The sequence below is a fragment of the Castor canadensis genome, chromosome 6, assembly GCF_047511655.1.
Source record: "Castor canadensis chromosome 6, mCasCan1.hap1v2, whole genome shotgun sequence".
Classification (NCBI taxonomy): domain Eukaryota; kingdom Metazoa; phylum Chordata; class Mammalia; order Rodentia; family Castoridae; genus Castor; species Castor canadensis.
The window spans coordinates 128,275,686-128,288,718 of record NC_133391.1 but is presented as its reverse complement, the minus strand read 5'-3'; the positions used below and the strand labels follow the sequence as shown (position 1 = coordinate 128,288,718).

General features: G+C 37.3%; 1 protein-coding gene across 3 annotated transcripts in view; it reads right to left on the bottom strand.

Moving 5' to 3' along the window:
• Pde4d (phosphodiesterase 4D) overlaps positions 1-13,033 on the bottom strand; it is a 1,369,518-nt gene that overhangs the window by 1,324,128 nt on the left and 32,357 nt on the right. The window contains exon 1 of one of the 3 annotated variants that reach the window (XM_074077455.1): positions 7,122-7,302. The exons of the other annotated variants lie outside the window; for them this stretch is intronic. The gene's annotated coding sequence lies outside the window, so the exon portion shown is untranslated. Of the gene's footprint in view, positions 1-7,121; positions 7,303-13,033 lie in introns of those variants that run through there. 3 annotated transcript variants of the gene reach the window in all.

Sequence of the window (13,033 nt, the reverse complement as noted above, 5' to 3'; positions counted from 1 at the left end):
TTAGGTCATGTGAGTGGAGCCCTCAGAAGAAAGGTTAGTGTCTTTACAAGAGACCAGAGAGCTAGCTTACTCTCTTTCCACCAGGTGAAGATACAAGAAGCCAGCCATCTGCAAATCAGAAGGCAGCCCTCACCAGACCCCATCCATGCTGATCTCAGACTTCCAGCTTCCAGAATAGTGAAAATCAAATTTCTCTTGTGTATAAGCCACCAAGTCTACGGTACTTTGTTAGAGCAACCCATACTAAGACAATCACCAAACCTACTTGCTTTTCTTTCTGACCGTCCACTTTCTGACCAACTACTTGGCAAAACTTCCACTAGGTAAGGGTGGTGACCAAGCTCAGGCACACAGAAAGCAAAGTCTAGACATTTTCTCCTTTGTCAGGACACCTGGAAGCTAGTGGTGACAAAGTGTGAAAAGAGCACCACCTGGACACTGAATGAAAGAATGGAATCTGCCCATCAAGAATATCTATGTTAAGCTGGGCACTGATGGCTCACACCAGTAATCTTAGCTATTCAGGAAGATGAGATTGGGAAGATCAGGTTTACAGTTCAAGGCCAGCCCCAGCAAAACGTTTATGAGCTACTTTCACAACCAGTGGCTGAGCACCGTGACGTATTCTGTCATTCCAAGCTTTGCAGAAGGCTAAAATTGGGAGGATTGAGTTTACATGCCAGCAAAAAGATATGCAAGACTCCATCTCAATGGAAAGAAGCTGAGTGTAGTAGTGAGTACCTATCATCCCAGCTATGGCAGGAAATATAAAATAGGAGGATCTCTGTGCAAAAACAAAATAATCTTCAAAATAATCAGAGTAAAAAGGGCTGGAGGTGTGGTTTGAGTGGTAGAGCATCTGTCTAGCAAGCATGAAGACCTGAGTACTGCCAAAAAAAAAAGAATACCCATTTTAGGACTGGGCACAGTGGCTTACTCTGTGATCCTAGCTACTCAAGAGGCAGAGATCAGAAGGATCATGGTTTGAGGCTAACCCAGGAAAAAGTTAAGAAGACCACATTTCAGGTTGTATATGTTATAGTAGCTAATGTTATCAAAACTAATACGCAGAAAATACTCAGTGGCCTGGTATGGTGGTGCACTCATGGTGGTAATCTCAGCTATTCAAAAGGTGGAAGTAGGAGGATTGTGGCCTGAGGTTGCCTCAGAGAACCCAGGCAAAAATCAAGAGACCCCCATCTGAAAAAACAAACAAAAAAGCAAAAGGACTGGGATCAAGTGGTAGAGCACTTGCTAGGACCTGATTCAATTCCCAGTAACGTCCTCCCAAAAAGAAAAGAAAGTAAGAGAGGGGGAAAGAGGAAGGACAGGAGAGGAAAAGGGGAGAGAAAGGGAGGAAAGGAAAAGGGGAAAGAAAGGGAAGGGAGGGAAGGGAAGGGGAGGAAAAAGAATTTAGGAGAGCTAAAAAACTGAAAATAGGATTTCTGGAATGAAAGCCTTGCTGTTGATTTTAGATTGATTGATTTTAGATTTTAAATTTTATAACATCATTGTGTTTCTTAGCTGTTAGCACATGTCTTCTATTAAATATCATATGCACAGACCATTGTCCTAGCTTTACAATATAAAGATGCTTATTAATCTTTAATACTTTTAGTTAGCATATCTGTTGAATAGTGTATAAGAAATATCTTTAAATGAAGGCAGATGTCTGGATTTTAGTCCCAGGTGTGGTAGTCACACACACACACACACACACACACACACACACACACACTCCATCCATGGGGGATATGTTCCCAGACCCTCAATGAGTGCCTAATATCAAATGTAGCACCAAACCTAATATATATTGTAATTTGTCCTATAAAATACATGCACAAATTTAATGCCTTTTCCATCTTAACTAAGCATGAATCATGTACTATAGCTGTAAATTTTGCAGTCTGAGATGTGGAAGCAAACCTAGCAAATATTTTTTTTTCCTTCTTCATAATTTCATGGATACAAGATTTATTCTTACTGTAAATCTTAGCAACATCAGCATGCTGGTTTTTTTTTTCTTTCATTAAATTGAGAACTTTTACCTTTTCAGTTAAAGGAAGCATTTTACAACTTCCCTTTGGCATGTCCAAATTGCCAATGTCACTACAATTCTGCATTAAGACAATTATTAAACAAAAAGGGTTATTTGAACACAAGCACAGCAATTCATGACAATGGATCTGATAACCAAGATGGCTACTAGTAACATCTGGGAAGATAGCATCTACACTGTGGATACACTGGAGAAAGGGATGATTCATATCCCAGGTGGGATGGAGCAGGACAGCGAGAACACATCACACTACCCAGAAGTATGCAACTTAAAATACATATTATTCTGGAAATTTCCATTTAATATTTTCAGACCATAGTAGACCACTGGTAACTGAAGCTACAAAAATTGAAACCATAAATAAGGAGGAGACTATTAGGCTACAGTTTTATTTCTCAATTTAGTATGTCTGAAAATTAAATAAATCCAGTAACATCTTGAAGCCATCATTTCTTTGTCTATAAAACTAGTGACTGGACTAAAAAAGAGTGAAGACTCTTTCCAGCTTTAAAAAAGTATAATTTTATAAGAAAATTTATATATTTCTAACCATCATTTTCTAAATATACTTCAGGTCAGTCATTCCTCCATTATTACCATACTAAATACTTCCAGGAGAAGAGCAGTAACTCCAAAATAACTCTTTCTTCTTCCAGAATTATCCTGAAAGTTCTGCAAACATGAAGTTAATAGCTACTATGTTATAAGCTCCTTGAGGAAGCCCTGTCTTACTCATCTTTATATTTTCTAACACCTAACTCCTAGATAAAGTCTTATTAAACAGCTAAAACCATTCTTTTATTATAATTTTTAATTAGTGAAGAACTCTTATTCAATCACCAAAGGCACAAAAAATGTCAGGACAATGGTACCACATCCAGTTTCAAAGAGTACTACAAATGAATTTCTTCTGTTTCTAGAAAGTTCCTTGATAAACTGCTGGCTGGGCTGTGTGGGATAAAGATGGGAGAGGATTTACACCATTTTATATATTTTATTTATCGTGCTTCCTCTATGATTTCACATGCCTTATTCTTTTTCTTAAATGGTTCCCCAGGTGAAATGGGTAACTGCTTCAACCTAACCAACACTACTGTTAGGAAACCATCAGACTCACTACAACAGCAAACTCAAAACAGGCAAAATTAGGACACAGCTGTGGCCAATATTCCACAAAGCCTAGTGATCTTCCAAAGTACAGCCAGCTAGAAATTGGAGATTCAAAGCTGCTGACTGAACTTTCTAAATCATTCAAAATGTCATTTTGACCATTCATTTTATTTCTGGGATGAAAAGACCAAGGAATAAGCATTACCTTAAAACCTACATAATTAATTCAATCCTTGGTACCTCAAAAGAAAAAAAAGCTATGTGATTATTCTAGTTAAATTTAATAAAAAAGAGTCAAGACAGGAATAAAAAAATCTAAGAACATCTGCCATTCTGTTTTGTAACTCATTTTTTTCCCTTGAGGAAATGCTACCTCTAAAACTGCATCTTTAACTGTTCTAAGTGTAGGCTATAAGGGAATACTTCTCTAACTATTGGCTTTGTGCCTTATCTAAGTGAAAGCAAAATTATGGCACAAGTTTAACCACCGAAAGAGTCCATTCTGTTTGAGGGAAGTAGACATAACTCAGAAAGTTAATCAAACTAATCAATAAGAAATGTTACACCTGATATTTTCCATCTTAAAAGTAGATAAATTATAAATACTTTTTATTAAAATACTGATACTTGCAATAAGTGACATTTATATAGCCCCTAGAAGTTAACTAACTATGTTTGCACATACAATATCACATTTACTTATCACAGCAAAGCTACTGGTATTTTTAATAATCAAGTAATGGACAGATTAGCATTTAGGCTCTGAAAGCTTTTGTAACTTTTCAAGAACAAATAGTGACATGTTCCTCATTACTAAGATATGCTTCTATGAGTAAAGGTTGTTAACACTAATGCAGAGCTGCTGTAATAATGCTCACGTGTAGTCACGGAGCACCTTATACATTACACATTACCACGTGCTCTCTCGTACTTTCTCACTGTCATGGAGATAGTCAACAATCCAGTCAGACACCAGAGCATGTATCATTATTTTTGTTTTATATACATAGATTGAGGCTTAGAAATATTTCATGACCTGAGCATGATCCTACTAATGTCAAGCTCATTCAAGAAGATACTCTACATCTTGAAATAAAAACATCAGAGGAACATAACTTAGGATATTGATCTACACAACAGAAAATTATATCACCTGCTGCCGTTATAAAATAAGAGGGGATGACTGATTGTCTAGAAATTCAATGAAAGTTCCTCCTTTACCAGAGAATAGTGTCTTGCTCCACAAGAAGACACGTATTTAATGATACAAATGTAAAACACTTAACCTCTTTGTGGTATGCAAATTCTTTGAGAAGGAAGAATGCTTATTGCATTTGTTTTGCTCTGCTTTCTTTAAAACATGCTCAAGGTAGAACAGCAACTGTTTTGAAAATGCCAACTAGAAATAAGTAAATTCTTCTTGGGCAAGATGAAGCAGATTAATGCTCTATATAAAACAGGGGAAAATGTCTTAAGGAAGAGGAAGTTTTTCCAAAAATAAAATTTTTAAAAACTGAAAAATGTAATTCAATCAAGAAATAATTCTTCCCCAATTTGGATTTATGTCATTGGACTAGTAGGTAATGTTAATAGTTTCCAAATGCCAGTGTGTATTCCTGAACACTTAGCAAGTTCATGATGTAATACATTCCTTCTTGGATACATCTTTTGTCAAATCCATCTGTCTATGGCAGCTATGCACAGTTTTACAGAAGCTTATCTGCAGAATAACTTCCACAGTCAGACAAAAATGACTTTAGAAAATAGAGAAAAGGAAAAATCCAATCCTGCTGTTTGAAGATGTTTTCCTTTTATTACTGTCCACTGTCCACTGGGTACGTGGTACTCCTAGACTACTTTTCTTAATCTTCTGCCCTTTCACAAGAAAGAAAAGTGATCTTGACATCTCCAGGAGAACTGAAAATATGCATATCCTTGAGGAAGGAGCAATGTGAGATGCAAATACCTCTAATATATGCCCCCCAAACTCCCTAAGCACCCTCTGAATTATATAGGCAGCCAATTAATGTTTGATAACTCTTCATAAGTCATTGTATTTGGTTAATCTCAGCAAGAGTCAAAGCAAAATAATGTAAAGAATGAGAGAGGAAAAGGTAGGAGAGAGTGTGAAGACTGCATTAAGAGAGCTGCATTGACCCTAGGAAGAGAAAAGGAGATGAATTAGAGGTCAGAAGCCCATCCAGTTAAGGCAGCTTCCACCCCATCACTTCCTACTCTGAGATGGTACTAACCACCTTATGAGTGAGGTAGAAGTGCTAATTCTTCCACTAATGAAGTCAAATGGGAAGGGTAACAAAGAGTCAACCACCACTATTAACGTCTATAGCCATAGAAATTAATAAATGAACTCGCTATTCTGTCTCAATAAAGAACCACATTAGACCAGTTCTTCATAAAGTAAATGCATTTCTAGAAGGATATATTAGACTCACAATTTTTAAAAACTATTTTGCATATATTTGGTTGATACAGAAAAGGATTCTATGTTGACTATTCCTTTCTTTTTATGAACTTCATCCCCTGGTGAGATCTAAAAGGAGTCACCTTTCAGAAAGTGAAAATATCTTTAATAATAAACTTTTTACATTCTCAGTGTGATCTAAAATTAAAATTTTGCAAAAACACAAGTAGTTTTTTTTCTCCTACAGGCCAAATCATGCTAGTTGTTTAAATAGGTACAACTAAAAATAAACTACTTTGAGTTCATAAATGTTGTTTTTACAGAATTGGCAAGTAATTACTACAGCTATTAGAAGTTTATATTTGCACAGGAACTCACGATTTTAAAAAACTGTTCAAATGATTTATGGTTGAGATTGATAGCACAAATATATACTTTTAAACTACAAATCTAAAGAGGAAAAATGAGACAAAAAGCAATCTGAAAAACAACCCCAAAATGTAAGAAATGGTCAAACTTTATGCTATATTGAGAAAAAATACAAAAATTATTTGGGAGGATGAAAAATTATTTCTAAGCACTTAACTTCATAGGGAAAAGCCATATTTTTTTATTATAGGTTACAAGAAATCAATGATGATTTAAAAGTGAAATATTATTCTCAGTATTGATTCTATTCAGCAATATATACTACAAAAGATTTTTAAAACACTGAAATTTTCTAGTTCCTTATTTCAATCTGCTCCAGCTTTATCCTAAATCCTGTTAGCAACAAAAGTTACCACCAGCAATTATGTAAACCTAACAACGGCTTCCTGGGATAATTTGATCTGCTCTGACCACAAATTCCAGTCCTCATACTTTCTTCTGTTATGGTTTTATCTGTGTGTGTTTAATGTACTTCTCATAAGGTTTTTGAAAACAAGTTATGGTTCCCTATTCAGCTTTCTAGCCCATAAACAGAACCACCAAAGAGTATTTTTGTACATATAAAATGTTTTTAGATATTCATAGTATGTGTCTTAAATTAGCTTCAGATTACAGAGGAGAAAAGTACTATTCACTTCTCGTTTCTCTGTGCTGGAACTGCTGTGTACCTATGTCCCCAAAGGACCTATTATCCTTTGCAGCTCACTCTCAGCTTTGGATAGTGGGGGTGGAAACCTTGAAACTTGCCTGACTCTGGTGATCTCTCAGCCACTGCTTTAACATCAACATACTGTTTCAACCTGCTCGTGTTGGATCTTTATCCCATTACAGACCCCATAAAACACACAGGGCTAGTTTTCAATGCCTCAAACAGCCTCTTTCAAAATGCAGCTTGACTGTGAATCACAGCAAAAAACTGGAATAACCCTGCCAGGACCTAGACGCTTTACGATTCATCATGTTGAACTTGATACATACAGTATAGTACCTTGAAAACGAATCATCTGCTAGTTCAGTATTTTCTCCTTATAATCACTCCCTCCCAGGGCATGTAATTTATTTACTGATCTTAAAAAAAAAAAAAAAGTCAGGATTACTCACACAGTCTTGAAGATGCAATGTCAGCTATTTGGGACAGAAACATCCAAGGCCATGCTAGAACTCAATTACATCTACATATGCATTAAGGCAGGAGCTGGCAGGCCTCTGGACTACAGCAACTATAGGACTCGTGCTTCCCGACTGCGGGGCTATAATCTATGAAACTGAGCCGGTTCCAGCCAATCAGTTAGCTCCTCATAACAAGTCTAACTGGCTCTGGAAAGCCGAAGGGCTGCACTGGAGCAACGCAGCCGAGATCTTCCACACAATAATCTGCTTATGTAGAATCACTTTGCCTGGAAAGACCAGAGAAAAATCACAGCTTCATTGTCTGAGGGGAAGGACAGGTGATCTGGCAAAAACCAGAGGGAACCTGAGCAAGATCTTGTGGTATGGCCGTCCCAAGGGGGCTGACTGACATTAAAGGGCTCAAGACACCCCAGAAACCACAAGGCAACCCCAGCAGCCAAACCCTGAGGTAACTCTCATCTTCTTTTTATTTTTAGTAAGGGTAAATGCTGAGTGAAAAATGACAGCTTTAGTGTGGACCACTACAGAGGCTTCTATTTTATTTTACATTTTTCTATTCTAAGCTTTTTAGGGTCATTTGTTATTAAGTGTGAGTAAAGGAAGACTTAATGTCCCTGAAATAAATATGAAACTGAATTGATCATTTGTGGAAGGAAATAGATAATTTTCCAGAACAGTTTTAGGGCTACTTTTCTAGATGGGCAGGCTTTCCTTCTACTCGCAGAAATGAGAGTAAATGGAGTGACAGGGAGGAGAGAGAAGGGGGTTGGAGAGCACAATTGCAGATTTCCATAACTGAGATGGAAAACCGTGTTAAAAATATATACTGGGAGGGTAAGCTGTCGTCCAGTGTGTCTGTACGCGTAAGAATGTCCCATGGAGGGAGCGCTGGGCAGAGAATCTTCAGAATCAAACAATAGACAGTGCCCCCAGGGCTTAGGTTTTGCTTGTTTTCTCTAGAATATCTTCCTCATTTCTCATTACATTTTAAGTGTTCATTATACCAGCTACTTGATATACCATACTTACAAATTTTTGTCATCAAGGGTTCTATTTTAAACTTGAAATTACTTTTATATTTATACAGCCTACAGAGATGACTAAAATAAGAAAGAAAAAACGGAATTAACATCCACATAACCTCAACACTACACCCTTTAAATAATTAACATACTTTAGCTAATGACCAGTACTTCCAAATTCTCAGCCATTGTATATTTTTAACGAATTTTGTAGCAAGTATAATATTAGCAACAATAAAAAAAACTTTGCAGTAAACTTTCAAATAATTAAATCAATCGTTATGTTTTCAAAGTGACAATAGAAGATACACAAGATTAAATTTGTGTTGGATTTATAAGCTCCCAACTGAGAAGAAAAACTGGCCTATTTAGTGATAGAATATAAACAAAAGTAACAGAAAAGATATTTGTGCACTTTTTGTTGGCTGTAGATAAATGACAGGATTCAACTTGAGATTCGACACCAGGAAGAAAAACACAGCAGTACACAGAGAATAGAAAAATAAATAAGCCATTGGCATTTTCTTCTGTGGGTTTATCCTTTGAATTGTCCAATTTGTGACTGACCAGAAAAGAATACTTCTGCTCTGTCTAAATAGTTCTTTTATTTAATTAAACCTTTGTTTATTTGACAGTTCTGCTGCCTATGGAGGTCATGTAAGAATGGAAACTTCTGAGAAGGCCAGGGCTGTTAGCATTGCTGTCCCTTTTACTCAGAGATAACCGATTTACTCTGATAGGGAAAACAAGCCCTTGAGATAAGGGTTTATGTCACTGAATCCAACATCTAACTTCTTCTTTTCACCCATTAATAAAGTCCTATTAAAATTCTCTTGCACTCTGTAGTTCGAATCTCCATTTTCAATAGTCAAGGCCAAGAACATTCTAAGCAGAGGCAGGTAAGTCATGTCACATGTACTCTTATCCAGAAATTTCCCATTGAAAGACTTCACCACCAACAGCCTTAAAGAAAACCATCTCAGTAAGTAACTAAGTTAGTGACTGACTCCTGGTTCCTGACCCTTCTGAACACTTGGAAGTTTGCTTGACTCAACTTGAAACTGTCTGTCTGATAATAAGTAATATCACCTCAAAAGTAACACCACCTAGAAGACCAGCACTGCCTTTTTGTCCTAGCATCATGAAAGTCATGATAATCTGAGACACAGCTTGGCATTTTTCTGGGGGATTTAAAAATTTAGTAACTGTTGCTATCACATGGTAGGAGGACTCACACAAAAGATGCCTTGGTATGAAGTATGATCCAACCTGAGCTTATTGTACTGTTTATGGTTTTATCTACACCCTGTGGAAAACAAAGCAATGAAAAAGTAAATTAAAAACATACATATTAATACCATACTCTTCTTTTGCCTAAAATTGTTAATGTAACAAGTCAGAGTTTCTATAGCAAACATCATCTCAAGCCACCTGAATTTGTATTAGCAGGTTCTGGCCAGAGTGACTATTTCCTGTCATCACCATCAGTTAACATTTGTTGGCCATTGCACCAGGCACTGTCTAAGAGTTCATGATTTCCAAGGGTCTCCCAGACAACTGAATTCAATTCTTACTCGTATTTCCTTGATCTCAATTCCACAGACAAAAATTAAGATGATCCTGATAACAGAAAAGTAGCTCAGGACCACAAACCCTTTTCCGAATCGAGAACTGTCAGCAAATCTCAAGCATCAGCACACCTGTAATAAACTGAAAAGTTTCTCAAAACTTGTGCCAAAAATGATCTGGGCCTACTGCTAATTTGTCTGACCCTGTAGTTTATATAGTCAAGTCACTCATGAGAAAACTGTAGGACATATTGAGATCCCACCATGTTAGTTTATTAACCCAATTATGATTGACAGGGCATTAACTCCATTCCAGGTGACATGGATAAACACCCTATTAAACCTTTCTTAAGAAACCCTAGTTAACAGCTGGCAGTTCTGATGCTGACACTGGGAGCCAGCACCTTATGGTATAAATTGAAAGAAAAAAGTTACTTGGAAAAATGTCAACAAATAAGCCTGCCTTGCTTAACAAAAAAATTTAATTTAAATTTAAAAGCATGAGTACTAGAGAAATGAGTCTATGCTCACTGTAGGGACTAAGTTTATAGTCTTGGCTCAGATAACAAAACTTTTTCTAGGCACATAGACCCTAAATTGAATGTGCTCTTGGCACACAAGCTGAGTGGCATTTTGAGCTGTTCTTGTTCTGTTTCATTTTTTTTAATCTTCTGTAATGCTGGGGATTGAACCCAAGGCCTTCTGATGCTAGGTAAGCACAGTACCACTGAGCTATATCCCCATCCCTGTCGTTGATTTAAATCAGTCTCTTCTAAGAACACAGACATATAGAATCATACTAATAATGCATGTAACAAGATTCCAAAATATATTACACTTAAGCTTAATATAAACTATCAACTTCTTGCACTCATAGTTAAAACTCTTCTAGATAAGGAGACCTGAACAGAAGGATCAATTTTTCTGTGGTCTTATCTTTGCCTGTTTCTCCTAAGCAGTATGATAAAACATACACAAAGACCAGAAATTACTTATATTTAGTAAGAGAAAAAAACTGGAGGGGGAGTGCATTACTAATATGTGTTGCAAAAACTACCCATTTGCTTCAGGCGATGTGTAAAGCAATACAACATAGAGGAGGTTGAACACAAAGTGTCTGTGTTCAAATCCCAGCTCTGACCCTCTACTGTGGAACTTTGGTCAAGTTTCCTAACAACATTTTGCCCCGGTTTCCTCACATACTGTGATGCATGGTAACTTCCTCCTAGGCTAGCGTGAAGATTAAATGGTAAAGCAGGATTAGATATGAGCCTAGTTCAGTAAGAGACTTACATGATGAGTCTTCGTTAAAGTAAAACTTTCATTTTATTGCTGTTATTATGAAGCTCATTGCCATAAATGCACACAATATTTAAATGAAAGGGAATGTTTGAACATCCAGATATGGTGATGTGTATCTACTACCATCATATATTGTATTTCAAATAATATTTATAAACTTTTTGTCTGAATCCTTTAAGATAAAAGCTCAGTGAGGTGGGTAAGTCCCTGTTCATTAAATGTCAATTTTCTGCTTGGTTATCACTTGACACTTTTAACCCTGCCCTGCATTTAGTGTGTTATATAAGGATGCTTACTCAAGGTGCAACACAGAGGAGTGTTGTAGTAGACATGATCCATATAATAGTTGGTACAAAGTTCAAGCTTAATGAAAAGATTCCTGCATCAAGGGAAAATAATGGAAGCCATTAATCTTTATTCATGATATCACAACCAGAAAAGATTTGAAGAGGAAAATAAGAGGCTACCTATGCTGAACAGCTGCACTGATTATCCAAAACACATGAACCATGTCTGGAATTCATGCTGAATTCCCAGCTTAAATATGAGAGAATATTGAAGCTAATTATCACTTTCCTTCCAGTGATGAGGGATTTCTCAGAGCAGGAGAATGTTAACTGAGATTTAAATATACTTACTAAGAAGGGGAAGAGAAAAAACAGACTGCTTGGTGAAATAGCAGTCTTTCACCTTCCTCAGGAAGGAGTATGGACTTCTATACCCATTCATTCATTCACTCATGAGGGATCTTTGCTCTTATCTCCCTTCACTCCCACACAAACACCCTACAGCATCATCTACCTGTTCCCAGTTCCTGACAGAGCTCGTGTTCACACAAAGTCATGCTTCTGCAAATGCTGCTCCTGTCTGCACACCCTTCCACAGCTTCCAACCAGACCAAGGACAAGGAGCTCCTTCACTGTGAGTCCCATCCTGCCCAGCTCCTGTCTACGAAGGATGGTTACTCCCTGCTGAGTAAACTGCTGAGTAATGAACTGGTTGAACTTACCACATAAATTAACACCAAAGGACAAATAAACATTGGGAAAATTGAGGGACATTTTCAGTTTAGAAAAAATGCTTTATAAATGAATATAGGCAAGATCAGAATTATAATGAATCAACTGTTAAGGTTTAATAGACCTACAGACAAAGTGTTTGTTAGTTAGGAACCCATTTCTGGTCTTTCTCAAGTTCATAAAGAAATGCAGCAGAGTTCACTACATTTGCTAGAAATATTTGAAAGCTTTGTGTGAGGTCTGGCAAAGAGTTGAATGAGCTAAGCTAAACCTCATTCATTCTAATTGTCCTGCTCTTGGCAGAAGAATGCACTGGGGGGCCAGGGATATCTAGGATTCGGACATGGGTAATTATCTCCCTCTTCACTCTCTGTGGATCTGTAGTCAGACATGAAGTCTCCCTCCAGAGCCCACTTGTACTGAGGAGGTGTCACCTCCTATCATTGTTGCAGTCCAGTCCTCTAACCAAGGAGAAAATTACTCAACATTGGACATTCACTAAACAGGAGGAGATGGGTGTGGCTGGAGAATTTTAAGAAATAGGTATTTTGGATAATAACTGTTGCAGTTTGGATGAGTATCCCCAAAGGTCCATATGTAAAGGCTTAGTCTCCAGGGTGGCAGTAATGAAAGATGCTGTAGACCTTAAAGTGGTAAAGCTCAGGCTAGGCAAGGTGGCTCATGCCTGTAATCCTACCTACTTAGGAGGCAAAGATCAGGAGGACTGCAATTCAGAGCCAGCCCATCTCAACCAATAAAAGTTGGGCATCGTGTCATGCCTGTCATCCTAGTGAGACAGGTAGCATAAATAGGAGGATAGGAGGATTACAATCCAGGCTGACCCCTACATAAATGTGAAGGGCTAGGGAGTGGCTCAAGTAATAGAGTGCCTGCCTAGCAAGTTAGCAAGTATAAGGCCCTGAGTACAAACCTGAGTAGCAGACAAAAGAAGGAGAGAGAGAGAGAGTTAG